We start from the raw sequence: 22685 nt of genomic DNA, 5'->3' as shown, positions 1-22685 counted from the left end.
AGCTATGATCTTGTTTTTAAGTCAAACCAAATAGATGTTAACTTTAATTCTGCCTGCTATTAGTAAATATTACAGCCATGTGAAACTTTTTTTTCTAATGTAAAAAATCCAATTCTGAAAGAGACACTGTGAGAGAAGAGGATGCATACATGCCTGAAGGGATGGGGTAGGGAGCAGGGCCTGTGGGCGAATGTCATTATATAGGTTTAAAAGAATAAGGATGAGGAGTAGGACTAGGGAGGGTAGGCTAGTTCTCAAGAGCCTTTCTTTTCTTTCTCTCCAGTCATCTAGTGTAGCCATACTTTTTGTTTGAGGAAACCTGTTAAGTAATCTCATAAATTGCTTCTCTAGGTTGCCTATGGATAATTTTTCCCCTTCTACCTCAGTTGAAAATTTTTCATAGGAACAGGTATCCATTCTGTTTCTTTAATGGAAAATAAGATTTGGTAATACGACGTTTATCTTCTTTAACACTTTTTTGGGGTATATTTGTGCTTTGCTTTGGTAGAAGTATTTGCTTGATAAGCATTTTAAGTGAGTTTATACAACATGGTTTTGTTTCTTTTCTGGATACTTAATTGAATAGCATAACTGTAATAATGACATTTGTTCCAGTCAAGTCTATTCTGACACCAGGATCTAAGTTCTTTAATGTTATGAACAAGAATTTTTCCAAGTCAGAAAAAATTTTCTTCACCAAAGTGAAAATATTTTAAGCTGTGATGACAGTAAAGCTTAACAATAGGTTGTTTGGATTGGAATAAAGATAACATTGGAAATGAAATTTTTTGTATAACTGATTATGGGCTGCTCACTTAGTTTTTCTGGCTGGGAAAAAATCCAACCAAAAACATGTGATGTAGTCTCCTCTAAGAATGGAAACACAACTGGAGATAATAAGGCAAGGAACTTAATACCTTAGAATTGGCCACTGAAATCTTGTTTAGTCTCTTTTTGGCATCTGGTGTCTTTCTTACTTGCTTTATTGTATTACTTAGCTCTCTTGTGGTAGTCAACCCAGTATACTATGATCATTTCTTGATGTGTTTGTTTCTCCCACTAGAGCATGAGGTCTTGTGCATTTTTGCATAGTTAATGCCTAGTACAGTGCCTGGTGTGTAGCTAGTACTCAACATGTTTCTTGACTCTGAAGGTACTCAGTAGATATCATCATTCACATGTTTTTAAATCTATTTGTCTTAAATAAGTAGACACTTGTCCTTCTGAGAATTTTGTTTGCTTCATGTAGCATTCAGGATGGTAGTACTATAAAGAGAGGCAATTTAGTTCTATTTAGAGATAATTCAACTTGGTGACTTATGTGGGGAGAATTTCAAATACGTTCTAAGTGTTGGCCTACATATTTGTGGTCTGACATGGGGAGAGAGGATTGTAGAGGAGACCAATCTCTGAACACTTACCAGTCATTTAGGGGAGAAAACAGATTTATGAACTGCTAGTCGCAGACTCTCCAACCAAGGTGAGAGAGACAAAGTTGACCCTAGTTTTTGGAAGAAGCATTGCTGGGAAACAGGGAACTCACTTTGTGATTGACAAAAATGGAGCTGCCTGAATTCTACCCCTGGATCCTTATTAATTATTGATGGGGTGGATTGCTTATGGATATAGCTCTGGATATAGTCCTGGACATCCCTCAGATGTCTTCCGACCCTGTTGGGAGGGAAACAAGCTTCTAGAGAAAAGGAGAGTAGGGAAAAAAAATGGGCGAGGCCATCTTTTTGGGAGACCAATGTGAACAACAAAACTTGTAAAAAGAGAATGTTTCTCTACTTCAGTAAAAGTAGTGTTAGCATCTTCAGGAGTAGTAGTGTCCACATAAGTGGACACAAGAAAAGCAAGAACAACATCAGGGAAGCCAAGTCAGTCATCCTGCAGTGCCATGCCAGCCAGCCTCCACAGAATGTTAGGCAAAATTTAAGTAAAAATAACATTTACTTAGTAGACCTTTCAGTAAATCTTCACCAACTTTGCTTTTTTTCCCTGGGGAAAGAAGTTACTCCAGCTTGCTCAGTAAATATTATTTTCACAGAATGGTAAATGAGTATTAGAATACTTGGAAGGTTTATAAAAATTACATCAGATATGTAGGACATATGATTGTCTTTTTACTCATGAGATTGCTTAGTGGATTAAGAAAAGAAAGCAGAAGCCAAATTTCTTTTACTGGGGTGGGTGGGTGGGAGTTAATGGAAAATGTTTTAAAGTAGAAGATATCTATCTCTTTAAAGAGCATGATATTATTGATTCAGCTAAATTATAATGGTTGTTTATGGAAATTATAGAAATCCTTGATAAGACACATTGACAGATGAGGATAAGTACTTTTAAAGGTTAGTTTTGTACACAGCTCAACTGTTTTTTCTGACTGTTAAGAGTCTAAGTACTCTATCAGTCTGTGATTAGATTGGGAGCCAGACGAGGAGAACCTGTGTAATCTTGCATCAAACTCTATTGTTCCTAAATAGTTGTTGTCAGATCTTAATAAAGCCCTCTCCCTACAGAGAAATAAGACATTTCATTCCCTCCCTTGTCCTACTGGGAGGTGTAAATATATAATTAAATTTGGCTGTCATTAATCACTTTCAAGTTGTTTTCTCAGGCTTTCAAATATAAACCATTCCAAATCCCACTTTGATTAAAATTTGTGGGCAACCCAAGTTCACTAGACTGTTGGGGGTGGGTGAGGTTGTGATTCGTAAAATTCACAAAATGTGCCTTTTTAAGGACACATTTATCGTAGTTATTTAAAGTCCTTGTCTGCCAGTTTTTAACATCTGTGTTGTCTTTGGATATGTTTTCATCAACAGCTATTTCTCTTGACTGTGGGTACAATTTCCCTTTACTTCATGTTAATGGTAGTTTTTATTGTTTTCTGGATATTGTGAGTGATGCATTTTAATGTTTATCTCCTACTAAAGAATGTTTTTGGAAGATTACCTTGGTGCTGTGGAGGCTTGGATTTAGGCTCTGCTGTGGTGGGTCTGTTTTGCTCTTAGTCTGATGGTGTGTCTTAGTCCAGACTTGGATTCTAGATGTAGTCCTTACTCCCAGGTATGACCCCTCAGTGGGTTCAGTGGAAAGCATGAGGTGTTTACCACATACTGGGGTGTATCCCAAGCCCCTCTAATTTGGTAGGACTTGAATTCAAACCTCTGAATCCCCAGAACCGTGCTTGCTTTTCAGCCTTCCAACTCTTGCTTTCCGTTGTGTTCCTAAATATCATCTTGTTGTGGAGTTATATTACATATTTTAGGGCCACCCCCTCTGTGGTTCTGTCTTTTCTACAACTTCTCCTCTTCAGATTTCAGTCACTTTGACAATTCCGGATACCTGTGACTCCTTAGCTCAGTAAGACTTCCATTCTCTGCTTGCATCCTATTTCTCTTGTACTTCATGAACTGGGGAATGCCTTTGGAGAAAAGGTATAAATGCAGGTTTCATATATGTAGTTTGTTCTTCCTTCGAGGTTCATATCCGTTCTAGTTTTTGCCTGCTTTGGTTGCTCTCTGGTACTTTTAATGTTTTGTCCAGAGTTTATTATTATTATAAATGAGAGAGTTGATCTAAGTTACTCTGCCATTATTTTTAATGGTAAACATTATAATTTTAAAGGAGTCTTTCAAAGTTTGCTACATACCACTTAGGAGGTAACTAGCACAGTATTTGTTAAAAAATGGAAAGTCACCATGAGTTATATAGGCTCCTGTGGATGGGTAATTGCATTTGGGAATCTCTGCTTTTTGCCAAAGTATCTAACTAGACACTGCATTTTAAAGTTAATTATTACAGGAACTTTCCTGACGGTCCAGTGGTTAAGACTTCGCCTTCCAGTGCAGGGGGTGCGGGTTCAATCACTGGTTGGGGAGCTAACATCCCACATGCCTCCCTCCCCACATGCCTCTTGGCCAAAAAACTAAAACATAAAATGGAAGCAATATTGTAACAAATTCAATAAAGGCTTTAAAAATGGTCTACATCCAAGAAAAATCTTTAAAAAAGAAATTATTATAAATAGAAAATGTTATAAAATATAACTGTCACATTTTACCTAAAATTTATTTATTAACTATGAGAAACATTAAACTTTAACAACTAACAATTTTCCTTGCCAGGATTAGGCAGTAATGTTGGTGGTCCAGGCCTCCAAAAGCCATGCAAGAAAACCAGAGCCACTGCCTTCTTTGTCCTCTTGATAAGTTTCTGTGTAGTTGTGAGAGGATAGAGATACTCAGAATCTTCCAGAGCCTGGCTTATAGTAGAGGATGCATTATCATTGTTTGTGTTGTGGTGGTACTGCCCTAGAAAGGCATTTTCCAAAGCTCATGGCTGACTCAACATTTTCCCCTTTCACTCACCTTGTTGTGCATTCAGAGCTGTTCAGGGGCAGTATCAGATCAGATCAAAGAAATGTACTGAGAGAAATATCAACTGTTAAATCACTTTCTCTTTTTCTGCTGAAACTGGTTCTGCCAGCAAGGTTCCTTCAATCAAGATAAATAATATTTTAAGGCAATAGTTCAAAAATCAAAATTAATTAAAAAATTATGATTAAAAATATCCAAATTTTTAAAACAGATAAAATCAGTACTGCTGATTTTTTCTTTTGCCCCGGGCTCCTGTATGGTTCAGTGTGGCACTAGGGAGTGGATTAAGGCATCTGGAAGAGCCCTGCTTGGTGACATGGAGAGGACAGGTTTTTATGCCAGATAGACTTGAATTTGAGCCCTAAATCCTGTCAGTAATTGGATCTTTGGCAAAATAAAGAGTATTATACTAGCTAACATTTATTGAGCACTTACTACATACTAGGCTCTGTACTCAAGCTCTTTACATGTATTATTTTAGTCCTCATGTAAGGCACATAGCCTTAATATCCCTGTTTTACCAATGAATATATGAAAACTCAGAGAGGTTAAATAATTTGCCCAGGATTACATAACTCTTAAGTATCTGACCTGAGATGTGCTCTTTGAAAATATGCTATTGCTCTGAGTCTCAGTTTGCCTGTTAGTAAAATGGGACAAAATTACCTGTTTTAAAGTGGTAGTTCAAATAGGACCTTATGAAAAGGAAGTGTAAAACATTTGAAAGTGGATGAAAGGTAGCTTTTCAGATCAGGATTATGGTGAAAACTCTATGTAGTTCCTGATTTTAAAGTAGAGACATAGGTAGGCCTGGGTGGCTCATAATACTGCGTAATACTACAGTATTGAACTTGCTTCTAGCTACATGAGTATACGTAGACCAGGCTTGGCTAATCCTGCATTTCTGAGAACTGGCCTTGGATTTGAAATCTCAGTGCAATTAATGCAGATGAAATATAATAAGAGCAGTGAAGGTGGGGGTAGAGGATATTGTGTACTAAAATGCTTTTTAGTAGAGAAAACTAAACTTAAAAACTTGAAACTTCTCCCTTCTTTTTCCTAATGGAAGATGAGCAAGTCCAGACAGATTTTATGCAGCTGTGAAGTTGAGACAGGTTAAATTCTACAACTTCTGATAAATGATGCTGCCAGCACAGAAGTCACAAGTTGTTAAACATAGTGCCTTATACTTGCATTGTGAGTTATAGATGTATACATGTATGTCCTGTGAGGCTTTCCTTGTTTAGAACTTGGGGTCTGCACCCTTTAACAGTACCGTTTCTAAGCTATTCTTACTAACACTTATGTCCTTGAAAAATCCTTTAACAAATATGTTGTCTCCCTGAGGAATTTTTCATAATGGAAGTCTTGATTAATAGCTTCTTATCAATATGTAACAACAGAATTCTCGTGTTCTTTTCAGCTGATCTTTATTCTTTAGGTAAAACTTCATAAACTTCAGTATTAGGTAGAGAAGTAGGAGAAGAAGGTGGTTCTTAGGCTCTGCCTGTATCATTTTTCCTGTCTTGGGTAACTGCCAGTAAGTTAAATCAACTGATTTTGGCTTGCAAACCTGGCATGAATAGGTAGGAGTTTAGCTAGGCTTCTTTCAGCACAGTCCCCAGGTTAACCATAACCCTAAGTAAAGTTGCTTTCACGTTGTTCCATTGTGGCATGTCAGCACCATTAATTTCATGTAGTAATTCCTTTATCCCCTTTTTTCTTGTGACTAAGCAGGATGAGAAGTATTTCTCTTTCATGATCTGGAGTAACTTAATTAAATCCTTCATTTAAAATTTTGGCTATCTGTCTTTCATCAAGGCTAGCAAGATTGAATACAAAGGAGTTGAGGAAGTCAGAATGTGATAAAAATGTAATTATCTAAAAATTTCCAAGTACTTTTTTCTCTGTTAAGCTAGCATAAATGTGTGGGCATGATGGGGGTATTCATTAAGCCCTCTTCTCCTCAGCATCCTGTAGCTAGGAATTTTGTAGCTAGTAATGAAGTTTAGTGTTTCTTCTGCCCCCTCATGTGAGAGGGTGTGTGTGTGTGTGTGTATTATGTTAGTTTTGTTTTTGTATTTGTCTTAGTTGTGTTTTATTTTACATCTTAATGTAAAGCAATTTAAAATTTCTCTGGGGCTTTCCAAAGTTTTCTATATCCTATTTATCCATTGTCAATAATATTCACTAGCACTTCATCCTCTTTATCCAAAAATGTATTACTGACTCTCATACTGATGCCTTCAGCCTCCCCTTATTAATGCAGTTATTTTCTGTTTAAAATGTTCTTCTCTTAACCTCCCACTTATATATTTATGCAAAGGTCTTTATGAAAAGAAAGTGAAAGCAAAGACTAATAAAGGCATTATTTAAGTAACAGGTGGTATTACTCAGGAAACACATCCAACTGAAACATCATATCCAATTTTTTTTTTTACATAAGTATGAGGAGAAGGTAGGTGTTAATCAGAAAAGAACCTGATTAGACCTTATGTAGAATAGTAGCATTTAGGGTACTTGAGTCTGTACGGGTTCAGTAACTTTCCTGCAGTTACTATGTGTGTAGTTCTGTGTCCTGAACACTGAAAGTCAGACTCTGAGGCACTTTAGGATCCTCACTCTTTGTTTTGGTCTGCACAGACTGGGTGGCTTAACCAACAGACATTTATTTTCACAGTTCTGGAGGCTGAGCAGTCCAAGATCAAGGAGCTGGCTTGCTTGCTTCCTTGTGAGGACCTTCTTCCTGCTTTGTAGATGGCCAGCTTCTCACTATATCCTCACATGGTGGGGAAAGAACGCTCTGGTCCCTTCATCTCCTTTTAAGGGCACTACTCCCATCACAAGGACCCCACCCTCGTGACTTCACCTACCTAATTATTTCCCAAAGGCCCCAGCTCCAAATATCATCACATTGGGTATGTAGGTTTCAACATAAGAATTTTGAGGGAGCACACTCTTTAAAGGAAAGTTTAATTTTCATCAGACTGGTGTTTATTGATCTGGCTACTGTGATTGAGCAGTGTGCTGGGCGTTGTAAACAGACATAAAGGCCAAGAGGAAGCCTGTGCTGTCTGACTTTCTTATTTACAAGTACCTGTACCAGGAGTGTCTGCTAATGAATGTTGAGTTTCTCCTATATAAGACATAGTGGCAGTTCTCCGATGTTTTGCCATCTTGTTGGGGAGGTGAGGTGTATTTTATATATATATATATATATATATATATATATATATATATATATATATATACAGTTTCTGTAATTGCCCAATGTACCAGCACAGATGATAAGAACTATGGAGATTCAGACAAGGGAACAGCTACTATGGGACAGAAGACGAAAACCAGAAGCTTTTTTTGTGATTCACTTAGAATCTGAGAATAAATCTGAGAATATTGACTGTGTCTTAGGAGATGCATAGGTAGAAGGATGGAAGTAGAGAGACTGAGGGGACTAGAGGGCTGTTATTAACTGGAATAATTGTTACCAGTATCTTCATCATTTTTTCCTTAATGACATAGTTTTAAAACTTTTCTACATCTCGGGTGTTCCCTTCTATGTTTCAGTTTGTGTGAGGTTTTACTAAACTGGTATGTGGACTAATCTGTTTTACAGTGACAGCTGGTTTAAAAAATCATTCCTTTAGCACATGTTGGCTTGAATGCTTGAAGATAGACTGTCTAGAGTGAGGGGTGAGGGAGGAGACCGGGGACAAGGAGAGAGGGCAGCTGGGAGCAATCATCTCTCCTTCCCTCCCCTTTTTGGCCTTGACTGTTGAGTCTTGTGCTGCTTCCAGAACAGAGCGACCAGGTAGGCTTGTGGACACCACTTGCAGGGAAACTCAGAATTCAGGAATCTCTGAGGCAAGAAGAACAATAGGTTGAGATAGAAGGAGTGATGGAAAAACAGAGACACCAGTAACAGGATCGGTCTTCATGCAAGCCACAGCGCATTCTCGTAGCTGAGAATTCAGGTTTTCCAACGTCAGATCTCTTCTGTCCAGTGTATCATTGGCCTGATCCAGTTCATTTCAGAGATCCAGAGTAAGAAGCATCTGTTAGCCACATATCTGGTGACCCCAAATTAGCTCATGTCCTTTACTCCTTGTTTCCTCTGATTATATAGTGCATATCCAAGCCCTCAATTATCCAGAATAAACCAGGGATGCCTGTTCTGTGTGGAAAACATTTGACAGTGGTTTTGATTCTTTTGCCTAGACCATGGTAGTGCCTTAGCCATTTAACCGCCTGTCCCTTTAAAATTTTGAAATGCTGGTTCTTATTGTGTAAGCCAGAGACAGCTCCTTGGGGAATTATTTTACTGGGCAACTTGCCCCTTCTGAAACCTCACTCAGCCTGAAAAGTACCTCAGGAACCTCTTTGACTTAAATTTTTCTGTCTTAGTCCATTTGTATATAATATTTGTGGTGTCTGATTCTCTGTCTCATATTTTTAAAACTCATGGCCTTGAATTTTTGGGTCACTCTTAAAAAAGTGGACAGAACTTGATTACTAATGAAAAGTTGACTCACTTCCTTCCAGGCAAAGCTTGACACTGACAATCAGAGTTTATAATTAGTCTTCAGAGGAGCACACTCTCTAATTATGGAACATCACCTAGTCTTTCCTAAATTTTATGAGAATTAATGAGAGCATCTTGAGCTGGGGAAATGGGTAAGGTAGGTACTTAATGCTGTGTTGAGAGGATATATAAAAATTATGTCTGGAAAAAGGTCCTACATGAATTTAATTAAGTGGTTGATTCCCTGCAAGTTTGAATTTGGTGCGTCTCTTCCCAGACACACACATCGGTCCTTTTTAGTCTTGTGTAATTTATCAGCAGATCAGATTGCATGCAGGGACTGCAGTGTCTACTACCGTTCTGTGCTGAAGAAAACAGGCTCTCATGTTGGCCAGATGTCTTGGGGAAGATGGTAAGGGCCTTTCTTTCCCTTTTAGGCTCAGCGTTCCTCTTTATTCTCCATATCGTGTTTAAATATATCCTTCTTTCTCTTTTGCTTATTCTTTGCTTTCTTGTGCTTCCTGGGAGGGGTTAGCTGAAAGTGTGAGTTGTGCAACAGTTCATTTACACAAGTGTCTATTGAACTGTCTGTGCGCTTAGAAGGATAATTAGGCAGTATGAAGGATATAAAAGAAGAGATACAGGCACAATCTTGCCCCAGGGAGCCCCTGCTTGGAGTGGGTTGATGGTCAAGACATACACACCCACTGACCCCAGGCATTACCATCAGCAAGCATCATTACATTCTCTTGGGCAGTATTGCTGAGGGAATTCAAAAGCTGAGATTATAGGGTCATCATACTTAGGAGGTGGAAGCAATTTTGTTGAGCACCTTTCCCACTCATCTTGTTTTATATGTGAGGAACCCAGGGCTTAATATGGCCAAGTGAGTCATCCTGTATTACATAATTAATTAGAATGTAGAGTTGGACTAAAGCTGTTTCTCAGTCCCCATTAGGTGACCTAAAGATTCAGTGCTATTTCTTTCCATTCTTGGTACCAGCCCTCAAGGAACTGATATTCAGGGTGAATGTATAGAGAGAGGGGGAGGAGAGAGGGAGAGGGAAAAGCAGAGTTAAAAACAAACAACTTAGGACTTTTATGAGGCTGTTTGAAAGACCAAGAATTTTAACTCTAGGCATACATTTTATTTTTCAACATTCCATAAAAGAAAACAAGGTGGAAAGTCTTTTGAGTTCCTCCTAAAGGAGGTCTTTAATCCTCCTAAAGGAGATTAATATCCAAGGGGGCTGTGGATCATACCTAATGGAATCAAACAATTTTTGAGTTAAAGGGAATATTAGAGATTGTTTGGCCTAGCATGTTGTTTTAATACATGAGGAGGCTGAGGCTCAGAGAAGTAAAGTGGCTTATTCAAGGTTCACATCTAGTGGAAGAGCCAGGGCTGATTTAGAGGAAAGGTCTGCAGGGAGCCACTCAGTCTAAAACTCTGAGAACTCTTGGGTGAGAATTTTTGTAAAACAATATACTAGTTATATTTTTATTCTTATTCAGATAAAAAACCAACTCATAACTACATAGCTAGCTGTCTGCCTGCCTGCCTACCTATCTACCTATCTATCTATCTATCTATCTATCTATCTATCTATCTATCTATCTATCTGTCATCTCTCCATCTATCCATCTATCTATCCGCCTTGAGGTATGCCCTAAGTATGGCTCGCCCACCAGTAGACATGGGTTTCTTAAGCAGAATGGGGCAGGAGAATGTAGCCCCACAGGCTTTGCCTTGACTCAGTTTAGTAAGTGAAGTGCCTCTCAGGATGCAGCTATCTTCACTCTGTGTAAACTTGAGTGCATACTTTCAGGATTCTTGTTTGATATTCAGTTTGTTTGGTTTGGAAGGCCACAAATCACTGTAATATCATAGATTTTTTTGACACCTTGCGCCATGGTCCCATCTTTTAAGGGAAGTAGTGGTTTTATCTTGAGTCACAACATTAAGGTTATACACCATAATTTTTTTTCCTTGATGTTCATTATTTGTATTATCTTTGGTTCTAATTATGCAGAGGTACGGCAATTGACAATAATGATTCTTTGACCATTGGATTGCCTTTCTGAAATTAAACATAGTTCATAACAAGTGCTCCTAAAGTGGCCTGACTTTTACTAAACAAAAAAAGTTACCTAAATTGTAAGCATGTATTTTGAAGGTGTTTTTAGCCTATGTACACTTTAATGCTGTCCTGGCCTTAGAGCAGGGATCAGTGAACTTTTTTCTTAAAGTGCCAGATGGTAAAGGTTTTAGGTTTTGCTGGCTAAGAAGCAAATTGAGGAAATGATGTAGGTACTTATATACCTCTTTAAAGCATAACTATTAAAAAAATGTAAAAGCCGGTTTTAGTTTCTGGGCTGGAGATACAAAAACAGGTGGCCCGTGACTTTTGCCCAGGGCAATATTTGCTGACCTTTATCTTAGACCATAATAACCACTTGAAACGCTTCATGTCCTTGGAGGGCATGTGTTGTAGACTGGAAGAACCATTCTTTGTGCTAAGCTTTTTTTTTTTTTTAATATGCAAAAGAAATTCTTAAAGCATCTGTTGCTGAAATTAGAACAAAGAATTATATCTGAATCTTCCAGTATCAGTGTTTGGTTGATGCCACTTTTCTAGTTGAGATGATCTATACTGGAGGTTTGCACCAAAGCCGAGATCCTGTTAATGAGTGTTTTCAATAAAATAAATAAAAACATTACATTTTTTTCTTTGATGGTAACTAATACTGTTATAAAAGTAATAAATGTTGTGAGATATCAACTTCATGAAAGTTATCCTTTATGGAAAAGTGTTTTGGGTGATTTTTGGGATGGTGATGGTTTTAATAATTATGTTTTTTCTCCAAAGCTTATAATCTAGAGGAAAACAGATAAACCAAATCCAGCTGTGTAGCTGGATGATAGAGCATGCTTCCAAGTATAGACACCAGTAGGCTAAGGCTTTCCTGTGCACTGCAGGCATCATTCACGCGTGAGGATTTGAAGGTTTTGCTGTTGTTATAAGAATGCACGAGTACATAAAATCATAATAGCATTGTACTTTTAAAAGAAATAATCGGTATGGTATCTGGATGTACGTTAGGTAAATTTTCTCATTAGACCACTGTTTAGCTTTGCGAGATTTTCACTTTGACTCTATGGAGGCATAGAATTTGATTTCATACTGCAGATCGGGCATAGGTGAAGGAATTTCCAAAGCTGAGGAATACTTTTTTTTCAAGACATGTGAATCTGAAAATGTACGAATATAGGCAGCATTCATAGGAAACTTTTCTGTTTAATTCATCTACCATTTATGAGTGTTATGATTGCCAGATACTAAGCTAAAAATTACTTTATTTGGATATGCTGTCTCATTGTTTCTCAACCTTTCTATCATTATCACCCCTTGCCCCAAAGGAGGCTTTTTAGAGTTTTTTCCCTAATCTCTGCACCCCTGCCCCATGCGATTTTAATACCATAGATATATTATATATCAGTTTATCCACTGTGGCCCTTTGGAAGTCTACAAACCATTGACATATCTAAGATTTTTTTTTTTTTACCCCCAAGAACTATTTTTTTTAACCCTTTGGGCCATGGTCCTATCTTTTATGGGAAGTAGTGGTTTTTATATTGAAATACTGTTCAAGGCACTGTTATTTATTTTTCCCATGATGTTGACTGTTTTTATTATCTGTGGTTCTCATTAAGGCCATTTAAATGGGATTTTGCAGTTTTTCAGGGCATTTTGAAATTGTATTTTCTAGTTATTCATTGAATGACTTTGCATACCTGTACCTGTGTTTATTACTTGTTTTTGGGAGAATGATGTATTCAGAATCTACAAACAAATATCTTTTATCCTCTTAAACTTTGAAGAAATGTAGGTTTTTCACCAGCCTACTCTCATATTCAGGTTTGGTTTGATATGATTTGATTATTATTATTATTATTATTATTATTATTATTATTATTAGTACAATTATTTTTGAACCAGGAATCCTTTCAGACCAAACCAAAAGCTTTTGGAACTTTCTGCCTTCAAATATTTTTTAGACTTCAGAATTTTACAGGTGGTCATCTGCTCATGCTGGAGAACAGAAAGCAAGCACCAACATTCAATTTTTTTCTCTTAAGTTTTGTTTAACTTTTACTGCTCAGTCTCTAAAGAGTCTAGCAGTTTATGCTGCTGAGGCCACTTTGCAGGATGTTCTGTCACTCAGGATCCTGGTGTTTCATGTAGTCAGTGTTTTGTCAGAGATTAATAAAAGTACAAGAGAAAAATGCAGACTGTGTGTGTGTGTGTGTGTGTGTGTGTGTTAACTTCATATTTTGAGGGGAAATGTGATTTAACAAATCTGCTCCATATAGGTTTGGCTTGCCCACTTTGAATGATTTCGGGGTAAATGAAGGTTAAGAAGTCCTCTGTATATCAGGAATCTTAATTAGTATTGATAATCCTTTGGGTAAATAGCTCAACCTAGTGGTTCCCAAACTTTGAGTATATTTAAAGCCTTTTGAAGGTGTAAAGATTCCATGGACTCTTGCGTTTTGCCTTTTGGCTTCTGTTAAGACTGTGAGCGCTTGAATGGCTTCTATACGCCAGTTACTGTACTAGGCACGGGGAGTATGGTAATAAATAATTCTTAGTCTGTTGTGGGAGACAAATAATCATAATATATATGATATATACATGAGTGATATATGTTAAGGTTGTGGGAATATACAGCAGAGGGCATCAAGCCTGTTTCTCAAGGGAAATAAAATTTGAGCTGAAGCTTAAAGGAATTTTAGGGCTTAAGACCAGGGTGGGGAAAAGTGTTTTGGGCTGAGTGAACAGCGTGGGCGAAGGTCTGGAGACACACTGTAACATGTTCTAGGAGCTAAAGAAGCTGAGTCTGGGGAGAGTGTAAGGCATAAAGGGGAGATGATCTTGAGATGAAGCCACTTCACAGTCTCCTGTTTGAATACAATGCATAATGTCAAAATCTACTCAAAATTCAATAACACTTCATAATACCTCTAAATTTTAATACTTGTAACAGCATTTACAGTCCATTTAATATAGACAGGACATTATTTAGTAGTTTAGAGAGTGTTTTGTAAGCATTTGCAGACTCTTTGCAGTAACTATACAGTGCATAGCTTGGGAACAACTGGCTTAACTCATTCCTTTTTGCCTATTACTGTGCAGGGTGCTGCTTGTAAACTCGCGTGTTTAGAGTTTGTTTGCCATGTTTTAATCACGAGTAGATGTTTTATCAGGGTCCAGTGCAGTGAAATATGGTAAGGTACCGATTGTGTGCTAGAAGACAGAGGAAAGACCGCCTTCTGTTATAGCAGCAACAAAACTCTTTCAACACTGTTTGTGTGCCCTTGCCCAATGTTTCAAGTGATGATTGAAGAGGCTAGGCACTCAGTTCAGCTTTTGAGTTCTGATAAATGAGCCCAGACTATAAACTGCAAGATAAGGGTGTTTGCAAATTCCTCTGTAAATAAAGCATGGTTTCCCATTGCCGTGGTTACTGATTTCATAGTCTCTGATGAAGATGAACAATGCTATGAATTAACAGTTTTAAAGCATATACCACAGCAGCTTCTTTTTGGTTTGGATTTATTAAAATCAGTGTGTGTTTATTGGTTTATTGAGATTGGGGGGGGGGGTGGGTGTTGAAAAACCTGAATACATGGAAACCAAGCGAGGTGGAGTTTCAGAAGATAATTCCCAGCCTCACAATTCCCCGTGAAATTCTTTTCCTGTGGGAAACTTTTAATTTGGAAGCATTCAGCCTAATGTGGGAACCAAGATTAACATTTTCTGAAATACTTCTACAAGAAAAGCAGAAATGTTCAGTTCAGGAAGCTGAATTTACATAGTAGAAAAATGGGCTGTCCTGCAGTATTTGGTAGTCTTTGTTTATTAGTTGTGGTAAAAAAAAAAAAAGTGTGTGTGTGTGTGTGAGAGAGAGAGAGAGAGAGAGAGAGAGAAATTGATTGTATATTTGTCTTCATTTCCTTTACATCAAACCAGCAAAGCCCTAGAAAGTGTGTTTTACCACAAACAGCCCAGCACTGGGCCCTCTAACTCTATAGATGAATACTTTTTTTAGTTCTTTTTGTTTTTCCTTCTTGCTGAGTAAGCTATAGTATTTCCTTTTTTAATTTTTTTTCTTTCTTTTTTAGGGGAGGGGAGGTGAGAATGGAAGTGGGAATGGCAAGAAGAAGTGAACATCAGAGAGCTCTTCCCTTTTCCCCCTTTACCAGGAAGTTAACAAGAAGTCCTCATGTACTGTTTTTTTTTTTTTTAAAACAGTCAGTAATTAGCATAACCCAGTAATTAGCATAACCCAGTTGGTTACCTTTACACAGAGTTATAGAATTAAAAATTTGACAGTCGAATGAGATGTCAAACTGGAGGTCATGAGAGGAGGGGGACAGTGAAAGTTGGACTAGTAGGTTGGGCCTTGAATGCCAACCTTAGAGTTTAGAGTTGATTCTGTAGGTTCTGGGGCATCCAGGAGTTTGTAAGCCAGAGCCTTGGGAATTAAGTGTTATATAGGAACTTTAACTGGTTACAGTTAGCCTTGGCTGTTAGCAATTATTTTTATCTACTTTAAAGGGGGCCCGGGGGAGGGGGCAGGAAACTAAGCTGGCATTATGGTCACAGGAAAGAACAGACTGATTTGGGGCCTTTTCAAACTGCAGACCTTTGTTACTGACCAATGCTTAATTTGGTTTCTGGGTTTTGTTATTTTTTTTCCCTCTGCCCTTACCTCATTTACCTTAACGACAGCTCCCCGCTCTAGAGCTCAGCTAGGGCAGGCTGCCACTGCGGATTGGGGGGCCGAGAGGCCCAGAGCAGAAGAAAGTGGGTTGAAAGCAGAGTTCTGTTTAAAGAATTTTCTGCTGGAAACCAGCCCAGAGGGAGTAAAGAGGAGCTTTAATGAGGAGCAGCTGCAGGGCCGACACAACCCACATGAGACATTTTTTTCCCCTCCGTTCCACATTCTGTATAGTTTTTAAAAAATCATGATTTTGAAATAGCTGTTTTGTAAAGCATGCCTCTCTTTTTCTTCTTCTTGTATGTGGTGGGGTTTTGCTTTGTTGTTTTATTTTTTTAATGACCAAATCCTCGCTAAAAAATGCTAAAGGCAGAGCTGCAGCAAAGCCCTGGATGCCATTTGGGCTCACCCTGCTGATATGGAACATTCGATGGAGAAAAGGAGAGAGAACACTGGCTTTTCTTTGGAAAAGGGGCTTATTTCCTGCTCAGACTTTGGTCATCTTGGAGCTGACACAAGCTGCTACAGTGTTTTAAGCTTTTCTCTAGATGAGTGGCTATTCACTTAGGAAACTTGAAAGAAAGTTTTCTGTGCTGTATTACTAGGGAGACTGATCCTGAACTGCAGCCATGGCCAGATAGATTGGAATTGCTATTCAAATCCCAGCTTCGTTGAAATCTGTAAAGTGGCTACGTGTAAACGCATCCAGGCTGCTGGTGACATGTGAGAGCTGGGGTCTGGTTTTCATCTGTTTTATTGAGGGGGGACTGTATGGGCATTTATTCAGTTGGAATGTTTTCTAGTTCCATTAGGAGGAATCCCTTGTTTTTCTCTCTCTTTTCTTTCCTCCATCCCTCCCCTTCACCTCATTCCCTGTGTGTGTATTTGAAGTAACTATGGACCTCTTCGTGTCAGAAATGGCAGACTTTTTCAGGAAGAGGCATGAATATATCTGTATGGAGCCGATAAGTCTTCAGATTAGTTTCTGAAATTATTTTACAGGGAAAAAGCCCCCCAAAACTTTCCCTGTACTCACAGCCTCCTCTGTGAGCTACATTCTTTCAGAGATCCAAAGCCAGAGAAGGGAAGAGACTAGGAGGAAGTCACTGAGAAAACTACTTAAATGAGTGATAAATTCCCTCCAGAGAGGGGGGTATTCATATAGTTTTGAGAACAAAAGGTAGCTGTTAGAGTTTCTTGGTTATTTTTTAGAAATTTTTTTACATACACCTTTATTTAGTTCAAGATATAAGCTATTTTCCAAAAATCATACTGGGGTGACTTAATAGAGTTATAGGTTTGTAAGGGAACTTGGATGATAAACTCACCTTGTGCTATCTCAAGAAGAGAGCTATTTAAGCTCCTCTTTTCAGTGGAGAGTCTTAATTCCCACTCAGACTAACAGGGTATATGGTGTACTTATGTTACAGTTGAATAGGAATTTGCAAAGTTGAAAGGTCTCCTGCCTTAGGAAACAGGGGTCCTTTATTTCTGGCTGTCTCACCCATTTCTCCCCTTTCTTCCCATGTCCATAATTCTGCTTAGCCTCCTGGTGTGTGAGGGATAATCTAACAACTCACGACGATTCTTATGGTGGCCTTGGCCTGTGTTCTACTAGGGAGAGCATAGTGTGAGGTTGGGAGGGGATTTTACAACATAGGTGTTCATGGTATTCAAGACACCTGCACCAGGGTCTGAAGGTATGCCCTTCCCTACAAACAAACAACAAACAAAAATCAAATGGGAGTTTGAGAGAGGCACAGGAAATACCTAATTATGACTTAAATGAAGGAGAGCCATATTGTTAGAAATTATGTAGCATATAACATGGAATGCAACTGTTAGATCAGAGATGTGTGAGATGGTTTGGAGAAAGCTTAATAATGGACATAGGTTTTGAGCAGATCTTTGAAGCAAGGATAGAAGAAAGGAAAATAAGTTAGAGACATAGCAGATGGGAAAATGTGATATTTCTCACTGGAGATTAGAAAGAAAATTTTTATATAGGAACAGCAGACATGAATGTGGAGATAATTTGGAATGCTTAAGTTGTGGATTACTAAGGAGTAAGACAGGAGTGGGGCAGATAAGTAGGTCATAGATTCTAAGGATTTGAAGTGCTGGGCACTAAAGCTAGCTTCTGAGCAGAAAAATGACATGATCGAAATTATACTTGAGAAGGATCATTCTTTTGGTGAGCAATTTTCTGGCTACCCTTAATGGAGAGGTGTGGACAGGATGCTGGTGTAATTAAGATGATAGAGCTGACTGAATAGGTACCAGTCTTGGGGCAAGACTTCGTAGAATACTTTCAGTTAAGTGCTGTTTTATGCTTTGATAAAGGATTTAGGTAAAGATAGAAATACAGTTGTAGATGATGCAAAACTGGGGGAAATTTTTAGAGTTACAGACAAACTTGGGGTAGGTCAGTTAGCTTTGGTGTCCTTAACAGTACAATAGAGGTTCAGACCAGTTGAATTCTGAGGTTTGGTGCAGTGCTGAAATTGTGTGCTTATATGAATAAAGTGTAAAATTATCTCAATCACGGAAACTTGGGGTAAAGGCTTAGCGTGGTGAATTTAAAAGAAAGAAATTACAGGTCCAATTATTGGGTTCAAAAAACATGTTGTACTAGTATAGGATGGGAGGAATATGGCATAAAAGTAGTTCATGTGAAAAAAAAATGGACTTTTTAACTGTGGATTTTGTGATTTCTAAAAAAGTGAACACAGCTTTAGGCTGCAGTCACAGAAACAATAGTGTCCAGGTCACAGGAGGTGATGGTCCAGCTCTGTGCTGTACTGGTAAGAACCTATGTATTACATTTTTGTTTTTTCTATTTTGGGCCCTACCTTTTAACGACATTTTTGATGAACTAGAATCATCTGGTTAGGGGTGGGCGGGATAGACCAGTTTTGAAGTTTGTGGGCTCTGGAGTCATACCTGGATTTGAATCCTGCCTCTGATATGTACTAGCTCTGCAGTCTTCATCTGTCTAAGCCTCAAGGCCCTCACATACAGAATAGAGATCATAATGTACCATAACTGTTATAGGCAGTAATAAAAATAAAATTTTTAGCAAATACATAATACACAGTAAGTGCTTCAAGAATGTTGGCCACTGTTATTATTGTTACTATTGTTATGTTAAGGATAGGAGAGCCACTAAAATGGTGAGCAAGTCTGGAACAGTCCAAAGCATTGAATCCTGGAAAAAAGAAAGCAAAGAGTTAACGTAACTATCTTTAAATTCTTGAAGGGCCACATGTAAGAGAAGCGGAAGGAGTGTTCCTTTTTGTTCTAGAGGACAGGCCTAGACAGCAGGTGGAAATTACAGGGAGGCAGAATTTTTTTTTAAATAAGATATAACTCACATACTATTTAAAAATTTTTTAATTAAAAATTTTATTGAAGTATAGTTGATTTACAATGTTGTGCGAGCTTCTGGTGCACAGCAAAATGATTCAGTTTTATATATATGAAAGTATATGTCTATTCAGTGTTTTATATATATATATACAGCATGTGTGTGTATATATATACTTTTATATTATGGTTTATTACAAGATATTGAATATAGTTCCCTGTGCTACACAGTAGGACCTTATTGTTTATCTATTTTATATATAGTAGTTTGTATGTTAATCCTATATTCATAATTTATCCTTTCCCCATTCCCTTTTGCCTTTGGTAGCCATAAGTTTGTTTTCCATTCTGTGAGTCTGTTTCTGTTTTATCAGTAAGTTCATTTGTATCATATTTTAGATTCTACATATAAGTGACATCATATAGTATTTGTCTTTTTCTTTCTGACTTACTTTACTTAGTAGGATGATCTCTAGGTCCATCCATGTTGCTACAAATGGCATTTTTCATCCTTTTTTATGGCTAAGTAATATTCCATCATGCGCGAATGTGTGTGTATCATATCTTCTTTATCTGTTCATCTGTTGATGGGCATTTAGGTTGCTTTCATGTCTTGGCTGTTGTAAATAGTGCTGCTGTGAACATGGGGTATGTGTATCTTTTCAAATTAAAGAGTTTTGTCTAGATATTGATATATGCTGGGTCATATGGTAACTCTATTTTTAGTTTTTTAAGGAACTTCCATACTGGTTTCCATAGTGGCTGCACCAATTTACATTCCTACCAACAGTAATTCACATACTGTTAAATTCACCATTTTGAAGTGTACAATTCAGTGGTTTTTAGTATATTTACAGTTAAGTGTAACTGTCAGTATCTGATTTCAAAGCATTTTCATTACCTTGCAAAGAAACTCTCTACTCTTTAGTAGTCCCTCTCCAGTTCCCCTCCTTCCCAACCCCAAGCAACACTAATCTACTTTCTATCTCTATAGAGTTGCCTATTCTTGACATTTCACAAAAATGAAATCATACATATGTGGCCTTTCATGTCTAGCTTCTTTCACTTAGTATGATATTTTCAAGGTTCATCTGTCACAGCATGTATCAAATCTTCATTTGTTTTTATGGCAAATAATATTTCATTTTATGGGTATGTACCACATTTTATTTATCTGTTCATCAGCTATGGACATTTGGGTTGTTTCTACTTTCATTATTATAAATAATACTGCTATGAACATTCTTTATAAATTTTTGCATGGACTTATGTTTTATCCCTCTTGGTTTATACATAGCTAGGAAGGAAGGCAGAATTTGAAGACATCAGAAAGAAAGAGCTTCCTGACAATGGGATCTACCCACACTGAAGACAGTTCTATTGTTAAAGTAGTGAGCCAGTAATTTTATTTTACTTAACAAATATATGGCATTTACTATGTGCTAGATACTGGTCTAAATGCTTTACAATTATTTAAAACCCTACAAGTTAGGCACTATTATTAAATTTATTTTACAACAAGGAGGTTTAGTAACTTGCTCAAGATCACTCAGAGTACGTGGGATTGAATTCCAGGTGATCTGGTTCTAGTGTCTGTACTATTTATTTATTTATTTATTTATTTTCTTTAAGAACTTTTATTGAGATACAATTGACATACAGTAAACTGCATATATTTAAAGTGTACAATTTGATTTTTTTTTCTTATTAGTAATGTATATATGGCAATCCCAATCTCCCAATTCATCCTCTAGTGTCTGTACTTTTAATAGTAGGAACAAAATAACTTCAAGTATTTATTAAATTCTATTTCTTAGACACCATGCTTAACTGCTTTTATTCAAGAAGAGTCTGTGATCATCTTTTAGGGATATTTCAGAAAGAACTATCTCTTTGGGTGGAAATTACCTTAGGGTGTCTTGAATCCCAAGGTTCTGTTATTACAAGGATGGATGGAAGTGGGGGAAAAGGCAGTAACAAGATGTCTGGCCTGAGGCTTTTAAGATGATCAGAATTTTTATCAGAAAGAGAACAGTGAGTGTGAATGAAAAGTACTGTAGGAATTCAGTTAACAAGACATCAGAACATGGTCATAATTTATACGTAATGTAAAAGGATTAACCAAAAATGACTTTTGAGATTGTGAATGAAAGCCTTAGGAAAATGGAGGAATTAAAGTTTTACGGAAATGTGATCCTACTTTTGGAATGTTTAGTTTCAAGTATTGGCAGGATATATTAGGGTAAGTAGATAACTTTTGGTAAACTGAACATATGGAACTGGAGCTGTATATATGAAGGTAGTTGCTTAAAACAAAACGAACAACAACAAAAAATAACAAATGTATACAAGAGAAAAGAGCAGTCCAGCCCAGACTTATTCAGGTGGCCATAAGTTGGTGGGGAAGAAGGAGAAGAGGATTCAGCAATCTACACTAAGAATGTACCAAGCGTTGAGATACAGAGGGAGTCATAGAAGCTGGATGTAAAACAATTAAGGTGATGGAGGCATGGTCAGCAATGCCTTCCGTAAGAGAGAGAATTTCGTTATGGAGAAGTCTCAGATGAGACTTCTGAACTTGATAAGGGGAAAGTCATTGCTTTTAGGGCATAGTTTCTGGGCAATAAGTAGAACGAAAGTTTTACTGCAAAGGAACAAATAAGGAGATGGAAAAGAACGGGAAAATAGCTGTGGAATTAGGCTACAGTTATAGAATTTTGTTTGTGAGGGAAGAATTTGGAAAGGGAAATGAGGCTTAGTGAAGAATGTAAGCTAAAAGAGACTTGTACACATTTTAAGGTAAAGGGATAGGCTGATGTCTAGCCCTCTAGAACATTTTAAATAAGAAAGTCTTTATTATTCTACGGAAAATGGGTCTAGTTTCCCATAAAAATAAGATGTGTTTCTATACACGGACTTAAGGAGAATGAATCAGTTGTACATCATATCTAAGTGTTATCTCATTTAGAGTAAAACCCTAAATCCTTCTTTGCAGTGACCTAAAGGCCCCTCACGATCTGCCTCCCAGTTATAGCCATAATCTGTCTTCTGCTACTCTTTTTCTTAATCCCTTTGGTGGAGCCACAGAGGTCTCCTGGCTATTCCTCAAACATGCCAGGACTGTTCCCTATTTAAGGGCCTTTCCATTTGCTGTTCTCTCTGCCTTGAACATGCTTTCCCTAGATACCTAAGTGGCTAGTCCCTCACCTCGTTCAGGTCATGACTCAAATGTGCCTTTCAGCGAGGCCTTCTCTGCTTTTCCTATCTATAACTGAAATACCTCGCGTATCTACCTCCATTATCCCCAGTTCATTCCCTTTCTATGCCCCTTTCTTGTTTTATTGTTTTTCATAGCACTTAACTCCACATAACAATTGTGTATTTTACTTATTAATTTTGCTTTGTCTTCTCCTACCAGAATTTAAACTCCACAAGTTCAAGGATTTTTCTAGCACTGGAACAATGCCTGGCCCTTAGTAGGCACTTCGTAAATGTTTGTTGCATGAATGAATGGGTGTAATATTCTTTGTGGAAACTGATATGAGGGTATTCTTCTTCATGATCATTATTAATAAGCATGTTGGATGCTGTGTGTAGAATTAGGCTTCATATACTCTGTTACTCAG

At 37.6% G+C, this 22685-nt stretch overlaps 1 protein-coding gene across 3 annotated transcripts in view; it reads left to right on the top strand.

Annotated features, from left to right (window-relative positions):
• Positions 1–22685, top strand: part of NOTCH2 (notch receptor 2) — a 178549-nt gene that overhangs the window by 46237 nt on the left and 109627 nt on the right. The gene's annotated exons all lie outside the window — the stretch shown is intronic.

This window comes from Hippopotamus amphibius, chromosome 1 (genome assembly GCF_030028045.1).
Source record: "Hippopotamus amphibius kiboko isolate mHipAmp2 chromosome 1, mHipAmp2.hap2, whole genome shotgun sequence".
Lineage (NCBI taxonomy): Eukaryota > Metazoa > Chordata > Mammalia > Artiodactyla > Hippopotamidae > Hippopotamus > Hippopotamus amphibius.
This window is presented reverse-complemented; position numbering and strand designations above follow the sequence as displayed.